This window comes from Alexandromys fortis, unplaced genomic scaffold (genome assembly GCF_014885135.2).
Source record: "Alexandromys fortis isolate MF-2015 unplaced genomic scaffold, M_Fortis_MF-2015_v1.1 scaffold_55, whole genome shotgun sequence".
NCBI lineage: Eukaryota > Metazoa > Chordata > Mammalia > Rodentia > Cricetidae > Alexandromys > Alexandromys fortis.
In genome coordinates, this window is record NW_026067936.1 from 3506288 (window position 1) to 3519086 (window position 12799).

Consider the following 12799-nt stretch of genomic DNA (forward strand, 5'->3'; position numbering starts at 1 on the left):
GGGGGGGGGGGGGGGGGGGGGGGGGGGGGATGTGGTGGGTACAGGCCCCTTCTTTCTTTTCTTGATTAGCAGAAAACAAGATGCTTCCCCTGCTGTATGCCCCTGCTGTGATGAGCCACACCTCAACAGAACCAAAACAAAGCAACCAGCCAATCCTGGACTGAAGTCTCCAAAACTGTGAGCCAAAATCCTATTCTCTCTCTCTCTCTCTCTCTCTCTCTCTCTCTCTCTCTCTCTCTCTCTCACACACACACACACACACACACACTTGAGTACCCTAGGTAACAAACATCCGGTTAAAGCAGCTATCAGACTCACTATAGGCAAAGAAAAGAAGAGCCTCACTGTTCATCCAGCCTCTCAAACCTCCTGGCTTGCATATTCCTCTGACACCCTCTGCTACTGAACAAGAACACCCAGCCATCCTCCCTCTCTCTCCACTGGGCACAGCCAATGCCTCAATTCAAGTGTGCCTTCCAGGTTGTTAGTTCATACGTGTGAGGTTTTTCCATGCAGTGTTGGTACTCAGTCACTTTATAGACTGTCTCTTTCTGGGTTTCAACCAAATGGTGTTATTAAATGTTTAAGAAAGAAAAAAAAGTCCTGCTTTTGTGAGTAATATCTAATACAATCAATAAACTTGAAAGAAATGGGAGCCCAAAGCGCCCACAAGACACTTTTAAGATTTAATTGTTCCACCGAATTTTAAGCAAGTAGGAGAAAGAAAGTAAATTGCATGAAACCAAATATTTTGCTCCAGGCTTCTAATTCATCTCACTTGCCAGTTCCCAGGGGCTAGTGCCAGCGCAGCAGAGCCGGGGCTTTCCAGTGCCGACAAGGGTTGTACCCCATGTGCCCTAAAGAGCCTCCCCGTCTCTTTGAAATGGGGATAGTTCATCAAAGTCTTGCTTGTCATGAAATTCCTGCGATTCAAGGATGCAGCTGGCTGAGCAGGTGGGAGGACATTTTGCTAAACCGAGAGCACACTTTCTTGCTAAAATTTAGCCATAAAAAATCAGGGTGGGGGGTGCTGGAGAGGCATAGGTAGAGTATTGCCGGGCCAGTGTGAGGATCTGAGTTCAGGTCCCCAGCACAGAGGGAACGGCTGGGCATAGCGGCATGTATCTATAGCCCCAGTGTTCAGGGGGTGGGAACTGGTTGATCCCTAGATCTCACCTGCCACTTAGTTCAGCCAAGTCAGCAAGCTGCTGATAAGTGAGAGACCCTGTCCCAAAAATAAGGTGGAAGATACTAAAAACAGAGGAAGATACTAAAAGTCAACCTCTGTGCTCCAAATGTGTACACACGCACACACACATGCACACACACACACGTACACGCGCAAACACATGCACATACACACATGTACATACTCACACAAATGCGTGCATATGCACACACATGCACACATGTATATACACACATACATGCACATACACATACATATGTACACATTTACATCAGACACATAGACACGGATTAATTTTTTTTAAAGAAATTATGGGAGTGGTTCCAAAATCATTGTCAAAGTTGTGGGAGATGAGAAAGTGGTACCCCAAAAGAAGAGTTGAATTCAGATATCAGCAGGAACTAAAAAGAACGTCCATTGCCCTTGGTAGTTGCAGTCTAGAAGCCTGAGGATGTTTCTTGCATGCTGAGGGGAGCTGTTAGTGAATCTTAACTGTTTCCTCCCAGCTAGACCACCCAGGATAAGAGGAACCCTCGGTTACCTGGGAAAGCCTGCCCTGGATACTCCACAGACACACAGATGGCACAGGCCGCAGTCCCTTCTACCCCATCACTATGCAGACACCTTTGTCTCAACTGACCACAGATGTCAGAAGACCAGAGGTGGTTGACCAGGAAGAAGGGTTCACCATTGTCTCTGGAAACATGTGGTTGCCAAGGAGGTCTAGAAAGGATGGGGCTGGGGGGATAGGGAGGGCAATGGGTGCTGGGTGCCCAAGAACATGGGGATCTGAGGTTGGTAGACTTGGCACAGCCTCTGAGCCTGAGAAACGTTTCCTTTCAAGCCTCAGGGAACTGACTTATTCTCTAGGCCTCTGCTTCTTTCCCTGCAAACAGAAAACAGTGGAGGTTCCTACAACACTGCAGTGACTGAAGAAAAGTCATGAGCAAATTACAGCTGGGGCTGCCTGCGGCACTTAGCAGGTGCTCATCAAAGGGTGTATTACTTTTACAACAATGATCAGCAATTGTGGGCTGGAAGGCAAGAGCCTCTGGAGGGAGTTTTCTGGACAAGGGATGAATGGTCTTGACTATGTCAAAGGGAAGGGTCTTGTTGCCTGTCAGGAAAGGTCTCCAGGATTGGTGGTCAAATCCTCGCCCCCCCCCCATCTCACTTACTGTTCTGTTCAATGGGGCTTTTGTGCCCAAACTTGCTCCTAGAACCATTTCACAAGCTCAATTCAAGACAAGATTACAGCAGCAGTCCAACTTCCCAGGGATGCCAGATTTTCTATAAAAGATGTTCTGTGATATAGAAGAAATTGTGTGGGACAATTCTGTATTCTGTCAATTATGTTTTAAATAAATGCTGATTGGCCATTAGCCAGGCAGGATGTATAGGTGGGACAACCAGACAGGAAGTAGAGGCGGGCAAGGAGACTAGGAGAATTCTGGGAAGCAGGAAGCTCCCTCGGCAGTCCTGCCCAGACCACAGAGGAAGCAGGATGTGACTTGCCTGCTGAAAAAGGGCATGTGGCTAATATAGATAAGAATAATGGGTTAATATAAGCTACAAGAGCTAATAAGAAGCCTGAGCTAATGGACCAATTAGTTTATAATTTATATGGAGACCTCTGTGTGATTTTTCTCTGGGACTAAACGGCTGGGGGAACCGGGCAGGACAGAAACCCCCAACAAGCAGGACCTCACGTTACAAAAAACCTAAAAATAACATCACAAAAATGTCTGCCACTAGGTGCCCAGAGAGTCGGACAATAGACACAAAACTGAGTTTCTGACCAGGTCAACGGACACAGTGCAATTTCCTCCAGCTAGCATAGACTTCCAAAGTCACGCAGCTGATGGTCTTCAGTCCCAGCCCAGGGCACATACTGACTTACGCTGGCCAGATCCCCCAAAGCACCTGCATGGTGATGGCAGAGGTGGGGTCTGTCATAGGTCAGAAGAGGCGATATTTACAGAACCCTGGTTAGTACCCAGAAACTGGTGGCTTCATGATTGCTGTTATTGCTGTAGCTCACATCCTTCTTGCCCCTCAAAGGCTCATGGCATGAAGATTGGTCCCAACTCTGTGGTCTTTTGTGAGATGCTAGAACCTTTCAGAGATGGGGCTTTGTGGGAGGAACTTAGGCCATTGTGGGTGCTCTTTAAAGGGATCATGTGACCCCCCCCAACCTCTTTTTTTTTTTTTTTTTGATTTTTCAAGACAGGGTTTCTCCGTGACTTTTGGTTCCTGTCCTGGAACTAGCTCTTCTAGACCAAGCTGGCCTCGAACGCACAGAGATCCGCCTGCCTCTGCCTCCCAAGTGCTGGGATGAAAGGCGTGCAGCGCCCGGCCCCCCAACCTCTTCTTGACATTCACGTTGGCTTCGCAGATGTCATGAAGTAAACAGCTTCTCCTGCGTGGTGTTCTCACCGCGAGGTGCTGCCTCGCCACCCCCGCCCCCACCCCCCCCCCCCCCCCCCGTAAGTTCATCTCCTCAGGGATTTCGTCACAGTGTTAAGACTTGGCTAACACCATTCCTCTTCAACAACACTGAGGCGGAGCCAGCCCATACAAATAATCAAACTTTCAACGCCAGCAAGAAGAGAAACATAAAAGGAAGTCGGTCATCAGGCTAACCAGAGCTTTCTTCTCATTCATCGCCTTAGAATTTAGCCCGAGCAGTTCGAGGCCCCAGAAGAAAGTTACACTCCAGAGGACAGAACATCTCCATGTGGGGGCCTGAGGAAACCCCAGGTGATTGTCCTCATGACACCCTGAATGACTGTGTGCTCTTGATATGAACACAACCATACCAAGGACCCCAGTGCCTCACGCCCATGAAAATGTCTTCCCTGGGTTAGACTCAGAGTGATGGCAAAGCCTTCCTCTGCTCTGAGGGCAAATATTGAGGGTCTCTGTAGGAACTGTCAGCCACAGCTTCCTCTTCCAGGATGGCTGCACTCCAAGACTGCTTCCTTACAGAGGCCTCGAAAGAAAATTAGCTAGACGGGCCTCCTTGCCCCGCTGTGCACAGTAGCCTGTGTCCTTGATTCAGATGTATGCAATAAACACGCCCAGCTTCCAGCTTGCTGCTGGTGGTGATACACTGCCACCTGAACCCACCAGACCCCTTTCCTGTATGTGTGTCTGTCCTTTCTTCACTTTCTCAGCACCCCAGTTAGGATTCCAGGACCGAGCCATGCAGGACACAGTGTTTCCAAACTAGAAATGAGATGTTAGGGTGCAAAGGGTCAGAAGGGGTTCAGAAGCCTGTATATAACTATAACTCAGTTGAGTACTGCTCTGCATATGTGCATACACACATGCATACACACACACGAGTGTGCACATACACGCGGGCGCACACACATACACACACATACACCCTGATCAGTGCTAGGAACAGGTCTTCATTACAGGGTCTCATATGCCCCTAAGTCCTCTCCTTACTCTAACTCTGCTGACACTGAGGGTCCCAATAATGAGAGTCCAGTGCCACTGAACATAGGACTGTGAGTCATGACATAGTAGCATGGTCCAGGCCCCAGCTAGGTTCAGGGCCTGCCCAGCCGTCAGCTTTCAGCAGGATTATTCAGGTTTCCCACAAGGTACTGCAGAGCACACAGCGACAGGAAAGACAGAGTCTCTCCTCTTAGGTGGCCCAGGGTCATGCTACAGGAAAGTGCACGACAGGAGACCAGGAACAAGACTTCTTCAAGCAGATTCCAGGATCTGCTGGTCAAAGCAGTCCAGGGATTGAGTCCAGGAAGCCTCTCTACCATGGCTAGCTCTTTGTGATCCCAACACTACCGGTGGCAGTGAGTCTTGAACTAGATTTTCAATTAGCCAGTGCTCACTTGTAGAGGGCTTGAGTTTCTTGCCCATTTGAGGAGGCTGGCTGTGCTTGGCCAGCCTAATGAGGGGCATGAACTAGAGGATGTGGCAAATGCACCCCCCAGGACCACCCTTTGGGCCCTGGCTACAGAAGCCCTCCACTGTCCCACCATTTGTTCTGAGCGACTGCTTTCTCTGGGCCCACCTCGCCTCTAGTGTGTCCCCCCAAGTGCCGGGGGTAATTTTCCAGATCATCGAGGAACTGATGGCTTGTTTGTGTACTTTCCACTCCGATTCTGTTCCTATCTCCCTGGACAACTCAAAAGGAGACAGAGCTGAGGGGAGCCTTTCCAACCTATGGCTGCTCCTCTGGGTCTCCTCTGGAGCAGTAACTGAGTCTGAGAGAGCGCTGTGGGAGGAGGGAGGTGCTGGGGCGGGGGATGACTGGATGGGGCAGCAGAAGCCACCTGGGCCACTTCTCCGAGGATGAGGAGGATGAGCGCTGTTGTCTCAGCTGCATGAAGAAGGAGGAAGGGTGTTTCCCGGCACCTGGCTCCCCTGCCCTTCACATTCGGAGCCGCCAGCCTGCTCGCTGGGGAGCTGGCCCTCTTTTCCACCTACATGTTATTCCAGCCATAAATCCAAGTGACAAGCTTGAACTTTCCCCAATTGACATGTTTACAAGGGAAGTCCACATTTGACAGGAAAATTAAGCCTATCAATCACCTAACGAGCTCGCTAATGAATGGTTCTCTGATCTCTGGTAGCAGGATTATTGATTAGAGGTGAGCAGCCCCAGCCCCCTTCCCTGTCTCTGCTCCCTCCCAGACCACCTCCCCCAAGCCAGATGTGGCTGCCCTCTGACCTCCCTCCACCACCTTTGTCCCTCCTCCCAAAGCTCAAGGAGGGTTCTGGTTCAGGGTTTATCGAGAGGTCAGCCCCCCTCCTGGCTCTGCTCTCCTACAGAACAAAGGGAACAGATGCAGGCTGGGCCCCCAGCACCCACCGGCATATGGAAGCTATCTCCTCCATCCCTGTAATTACCCAAGAGCTTGCTTGTTCAATGGCTTTGGTTTTTATTGCACAGAAACCAAGCTATTCCCCAACATAAAACATTTTAACGGTGTCTCCCTCCGGGGTTTCTGGGAGAGGTCCTGTCAGGTATAAAATGTGCAGAGCCCCCTGACAGCCCAGAGGGGCAAGGGCTCCCGCAATTAAAGGAGGGGGTGGCGGGAGCTGCTGAGACACTGGAGGCAAAAGGAGTCAGGGTCTCATCTCTTTTGGAGGGTCCCCCGAGTGTTCACGTGGAACTTTCAGAAGAGTTGAGACAGACAAGTGGAAGAGCTGGAATTCTTTTAAAACACACACTAAGTCTCCTCATGTTGCGAGAACACAGCCTGAAGTATGGCTGAGACACCGACGATGTGTGGAGTAACATTTGTGTAAGAATGGCTAAAGATAATTAAAGACTTGACACTTATTTTATGCCAGCTTAACAGAAACGATGCAGTTCTGCTCGGTTCTGCTCTGGGAAGTTGGACCGCACGGGTTCACGGAAGGAAGGAAGACGGGAGGGGACTTGGAGGGCATTTCCTCTGTGCGGTCTAGACCGTGGGGGAGTAGTCTGACAAAGCTCTAAGTGCTCCAAGAGGGTGTGTTTCTTTCCTAGTACCACCACAGGGCATCACCAAAAGCTGGATGGCTTACGGTACCCGAAGAGAGGTGTTTTCTTCCAGATCTAGAATAGGCTAAAATGGTGTCAATTCGCCAGCTCCCTCGGAAGGCTCTTGGCAAGCCTTCCCTTGCCACCACTAACTATCCTAACGGTTGTTAGACTCAAGGCTTCATCATGTCTGTCCCCACTTCCCTACCACTCTCTCTTCTGCTTATCTTAGCCTCTTCTTAGGAATTGCCACAGTAACCAGGATGACCTTGTCACTCCTAATTTACATATCCGAAGACCTTCCTTCCAAATAAGGTCGTATTCCGAGATTCTAGGCGGATACAGCTCTCTTGAACTTGGTCCACAGTGTACACAGCAGAGAACACAGACCCACTCCAGGCCTTAGACAGTATACCCCTGATCTTCATGGTGTTTGCTGTAGAAATGCTGCCGCAGGGGCTCTCTCCAGCGGGAAAGAGTCCAAAGACTGAACGCCAGGGGTGTGCCAGGGAAGACAGTAGAATCGTACTAAGGAAAATTGCAAATGTTAAAAAAAATTATGAAGATGGCGATTTGAGTGTTTAAAATGTGCTCTGGGTAATTCCAAACAAATTTGAAAGCCATTTTCCGACCATAAAATCTTCTAGTCTAAATCAGCAAGTCCCAGGCAGGCCAGGTGCTCAGACTGCAGAACCTCCATAGCTGGCAAGGGCAGCGGGCTTGGGAGTTATGGGTGTGTGTGAGTGTGTGTGTGTGTGTGTGTGTTCCTGCTCCTTTTCTCCCAGACCAATGCCCTGTCACTCACTTCATGTCTTCCACTGGGGCTCTTCCTAGAAGGCAGCTAGGTCACTGGAAACACAAAAATAATCAGCCATGCTGTCCAAAAGCCCGTGCTTGCCATCCCCCGTTAGCCAAGAGAGACAGGAGTAAGGGGGAATCCCGTTCTAAACATCCTGAGTCTGGAGAGGTGGAGACTTTTTCATCTGTCAACTTAAAGCACCCAGAACACAAACATGGCAAAACTTATGGGCCACATGCATCTCATCCCCACTTCAGACAGCCCTACCTTGCCGTGCTAGGGGCCTGAGAAGAGCCTTGGAACTGGGCGGACCCACGTCAGAGCCCAAGGACACACACGTGTTCTATCTGAGTAAGACCGGTGTTGACCCAGAAATCTATTCAGTGACATCTTATAAAATAAAAGGAATTTAAAGGGTTCGAGAGAAAGAGCGGTTTCGGCCTTGACTAGATCTAAACACAACCCCACCGCTCACCAGCTGTGTGAATGGAGGCTTCTATTTCCCCATCCCTGAGTCTTAGAATCCTCGTCGTCAAAGTGAAGATTCCAGTGAGCAGCATATGTCAGACTCTGGTCAGCGAAGACCCCCACAAACAGACGCACAGGATCCCGCACTTTTTGCATATAAACTGTCTCCCGTTCTTGGTGGAAGGTCAGATCGAGTGACTGACGGACTGAAATGGCTTCCCCGAGTTATCACCCTGCCTGTACTCTGGGGACAGGTTCCCCCAGAACTTTAACCCACAAACCAGCTTTTGTGAGTGGAACCATAGTCCACAAGCTTGTGCTTTACGTGAGACCTGCTCTATAACCAGGGAACCAGAGACCACGCCCCTTGCTTTGCATGCTTGCATCTCATGGGGGTGTGACTGAGGATGCTCTCTCACCTTCCATTGTCCCTACTGTCCCTGGTTAGATCACTCCCTCCAGGATCCTTGCTGCCCCACTGGAGAGCTCAGGAGAGGGCTGGGAAAACTATCCAGGTGAACTGCCAGGCCACCTTGGGAAGGATCCACCGTGTTGGTCCTCGGGGCCCGTGACTTTTTCACCTGCTTGGGATGGTCCAAAGCCTGAGCTCTGGTTTCCAGTTTGTTCTTGAGCCTTTATGTCTTGTTTCTGTTTCCAACATGACCTCCCTCAAGCACAGATCTGAGTGTGACAAGCTGGGGCGGGGGATTCCGTAATGACTTTCACCTCCAGTACAGAATTAGCTCATGCTCTTTAAGGATCCTGGAGGACTCTACCATTTGTTCCCAGGTGACCTATCCAGCTCTGGCTCCGGACTCCCCCAACCGTGCCCCCAGGGCCCCCCAGACAGACGCAAACAGGCAAACCGCGAGGCTCCTTCACTCTTCTCACAGGGGCCCTACTTGCCATTAGCGGCTTGTCTGTGTAGCTGCTGGTCTACAAGCTGCTGAAAGGCAGGAACAAAGTACTGGGTTTTGCTCCTTCCCTGGCATCCAGGACAGTACTATCTTCCCTGTGCTTGGTGATGCTGATTGCTTGAGGGTGGAGCTGAATGCAGACCAACAGGAAGGGTGTGAGGTCAAGCTCTGCCTAATCACGGGAGTCCTGGGGAACCCAGGACAGCCAGAGAGAGAGACTATTTGTGAGTGCATGCTCTTCAGTAGAGCCCCAGAGGGCTGAGCAGGAATCTCCTTCCCTACAGGCCTAAATGGTTTGCAGGCATGTCCAACCTTTAGATGGCGTCACCTACAAAGTTCATGCTCAAAACCTCTAAAAGCGAGTCACTGAAACAAAACAGAAGAAAATTGCAAAAAAAAAAAAAATCTGAAAACATTTTAAGTAAGTTTATGAGTTTGTATGGCACAGTATCCTTAGTTGTCCTGGGGACATGAGCCCCATGGGTCACAGGTTGGACACACCTCAAAGAAAGGACAACAGGTCTCAGAGCCACATAGGAGAATGGAAAAAGCCAAGGAGCCTGGAAGAATTTGGGGAAGCTTCCAGAAGGAGCCCAGAATTGGCTCTGAGACTCAACTCCAAGAGCAGGAAGGCCTTGAGACACACAGGTGGATTAAATGGAGGATTTAAAAATAAGTAATAAAAAGTAAGTAAAGCAGGCATTAGAATCAGAGTCACTCCAGACGTTCTCCAAAGAGCTGAGATTGGGCTTTACCCCCTTACCCCGACCCTGGTTTTCTCCACAGGTGAAAGGTTCCTAAGCAATTTGCGATCCTCCCTACCTTGACCTTAACCTCCCTCTTTCCCCAAGTCTATCCGTTTCTAGGCAGCAGGCCCTTTTGTAAAGTTTGAACTTCAGGTGCTTGTCTGGGCTCATCCCATTCTGGCTGCCATTCCCCTGTAGAGCAAGCAACAGCAGCCACTGAGGCATAGGACTCTTCCGGGCCTCCTGGGTTCTGAGACCCAGGCCCTGTCTGTCTTGGGGAAAGCTGTCTTCTGCCTGTTCTTTTCCTCTTGTGCCCCTTCCCTTTCTCCCCACCCCTTCCCCCTCTCACCAAACAGATGTAACTATTTATTCCTTATGTCCTAGTTTTCCTGTAATTTCATAAAGTGCAAATTTGCTGTCCTGCTCCCAAATGCCGAGTCGGTGGTTTGTCATAACAGTCATCAGTAACTGTCGCTTTCTGCCGCGGGCTTAATTAACCCACTCTCTCATTAGCATGTCCGTGCACTTGTAGGGAATGAAAGCCTGATTATTTTCTACAACAGTCGCAGCCAATTACTGCATCCAAATGGAACCACATTAATCAAATCTTTAGTACGGTGGCAAATTCAGAGATATCAGATTGCAAAAGACTGCAAAACTAATATGTCACTGTCAGCGGGGCTGCGCAGGCATTTAGCGAATTGCATTAAATAGATAGCTTCGCTGAAGCCGCATGAATTTAATATGTGACGGGATCTGGAAGCTATTAGTGTGACATGGCGAAGTAGTGGGAGCTTTGGCAGCTCTGGACTTTATCCATGAACTCGGGAAACTAATATGAAAACGTGTGTGTGTGTGTGTGTGTGTGTGTGTGTGTGTGTGTGTGTGCGCGAATACTTGCAGCCTCGAGCTTCAATGAGTACACGCATGCGCTTCCTGGGGTATGTTCAGCAAATAGGAAATCTCATAGCCTGTGGACTAGCAACCATTGTTTTATTTGCTCACATGCAGATCAAAACAGAAGAAGCCTACAAACAAGGTAGACGGCAGCAAGCATGGACCTGATCAAGTGTTTTCAAACGTATCCGCAAAGTTGACTCAGAGTCCTGTGTTCCCATTTTCTGGATCCCAGGGCAAAGGCACAGTGTGGGAGTCAGAGCTGGACCATGGGACCAGAGTGGAACCACAGGACTTAGGGGACTGTCATGGACCACACTTGAGTTTGTTTACCTACCAAACTGAAGCAAGATGGTTTATGGGTTGTCCTAACTTGCAGATGCCAAATCTGTGGGTACTCAAGTCCCTTACGAAACATGCATCCTTCCCTCTGTAAAACATCCCTCCGTTACTTATAATACTCCTCGAGGCAATGTGAGGACTCTATAAATAACTTAGAAGATAATAACTTAGAAGACAAGTCTAGCCATGCTCCCCATAGGCTCAACCATCATAGGCCTAGTGATATGTTTGCTCCGAGACTGGTTGAACACAGAAGCCGTGTGTGTATGGTGAATAGCTGTTGATGGATACAGTGTCTTTCTCCGGTAGAGAAGAACTTTTCCAAGTGCTAGCCCATGTGGATCCAGCGTCTCCGTTCCCTGCTACCTTTGCCCTCACAAGATTTTCCAAAGACAGAGCTAATGGAAGCGTTCGCCCACAAACACGACCGCACAGAAGACTGTGGAGCTCTTCGAGCTATGATGTCTTCCTGTAATGGGTGGGAAACTGCTAAGAAACAAGAAGTAGCTCCCAGACAGTAAAACCAAGGCCGGATTTTGAGAGGGTCCTACAGGAAATGGAAGAGAACGGAACCATTTGTAAGCCTCTTGGCCTAACTAATAAAGAAAGTGACTCTCAGAGGAAATATACTCACTTATTTTGCAAGTATTCTTGATTATTAGTGGGCTCCACTCACCCTGAGTCTTAGAGTCTGGGAGCTGAGTGCCCCCCCACACACACACCCAAGAGTTTGCACAATCCTAGCACTAAGCATGCCGTACGCATGTGCCTGCTTGCTGCCAGGGTTCCACTCCATGAATAGGGTGAAGCAAGTCCCACTGTGCTGGAAGCTGAGGCCATCAGATGTTTGTCCGTCTTTCTGGCACACTGGGTCTCCTAATGATGGTTCATCTAAGGATGCTCTGACTTTAAAAGGGTATGAAAGCGGCAGCATCCAGAAGAAACTGCATTCGGGGTTTTGAATTTGGGTCTTTTCCCAGGCTGCAATGTGCAGTGAGATCCACGCTGGGCAGTGGTACCCAGTGTAACTTCTCAGTAGCTCAGTAGTCACCAGAGCAGGGATCTGGTCTCTATGCTGTACTACGGGGCTGCTCAGATGGGTTGGTCTGCAACTTAGGAGTTCTCAACCCGTTTTTGACTTCTGGTATTTCAACTTACATAAGCCCAACATGTGCCAGGAAGTGCCCATGTTTGTGGTTGGATACAACGTGGTGTTAAAGGTGAGTCCGCGTTGTCTTGAAACGGTTTAGAGACGTTGGTAGTTGTTGCTTTTAAGTATAAGAAGATGGCATGGAGTTAGAAAAGTGTGTGTGTGAGTGCATGCATGCGTGTGCGCGTATGCGTGTGTGTGTTACCTCTCTGCTCCACAAAGCATGGAAACATGGGGTCTCCAGGCAGAGATTTTGGTCAACATGTTGGCCGAGAATGAGTGATTGGCAACAAAAGGTACTAGTCACTTTTGCTAGGCCTACCATAATAAAAGCTCTGGGTCCCTGAGGAGTATGGAGGGTGACTTTCAAAAGGTCATGCCAGGGCACAGGACAGACAGACAGACAGACAGACAGACAGACAGACAGACAGAAAACTGCTGACCTTAACAACCTTTCTCCTGACTCCCCTTCTCCAACGGGAAGCTCTGCCTCTGGGACTCGGTGAGGCAGGATTCCTGCAGGGAGAGGAAGAAGAGGAGGGAGGCAGACATGTGAGCCCAGACAGCTTCACTGCTGCACAGGCAGACACGGAGAGAGTGACAGCTGAGACAGATGAGCCCCGGCAGCTAGGGCCTGCTCTTACACAGAATGCCTTCATCAGCAACTCACTGCAACCATCCGTTAATCTTCCGGCAAAGGTACATTTGTAAGTTTCCTTCCCCAGTAACCTAATCTACCATCTCCTTTACGCATACATGCTCTGAGGTTTTGGGGCTTTTATTTTATC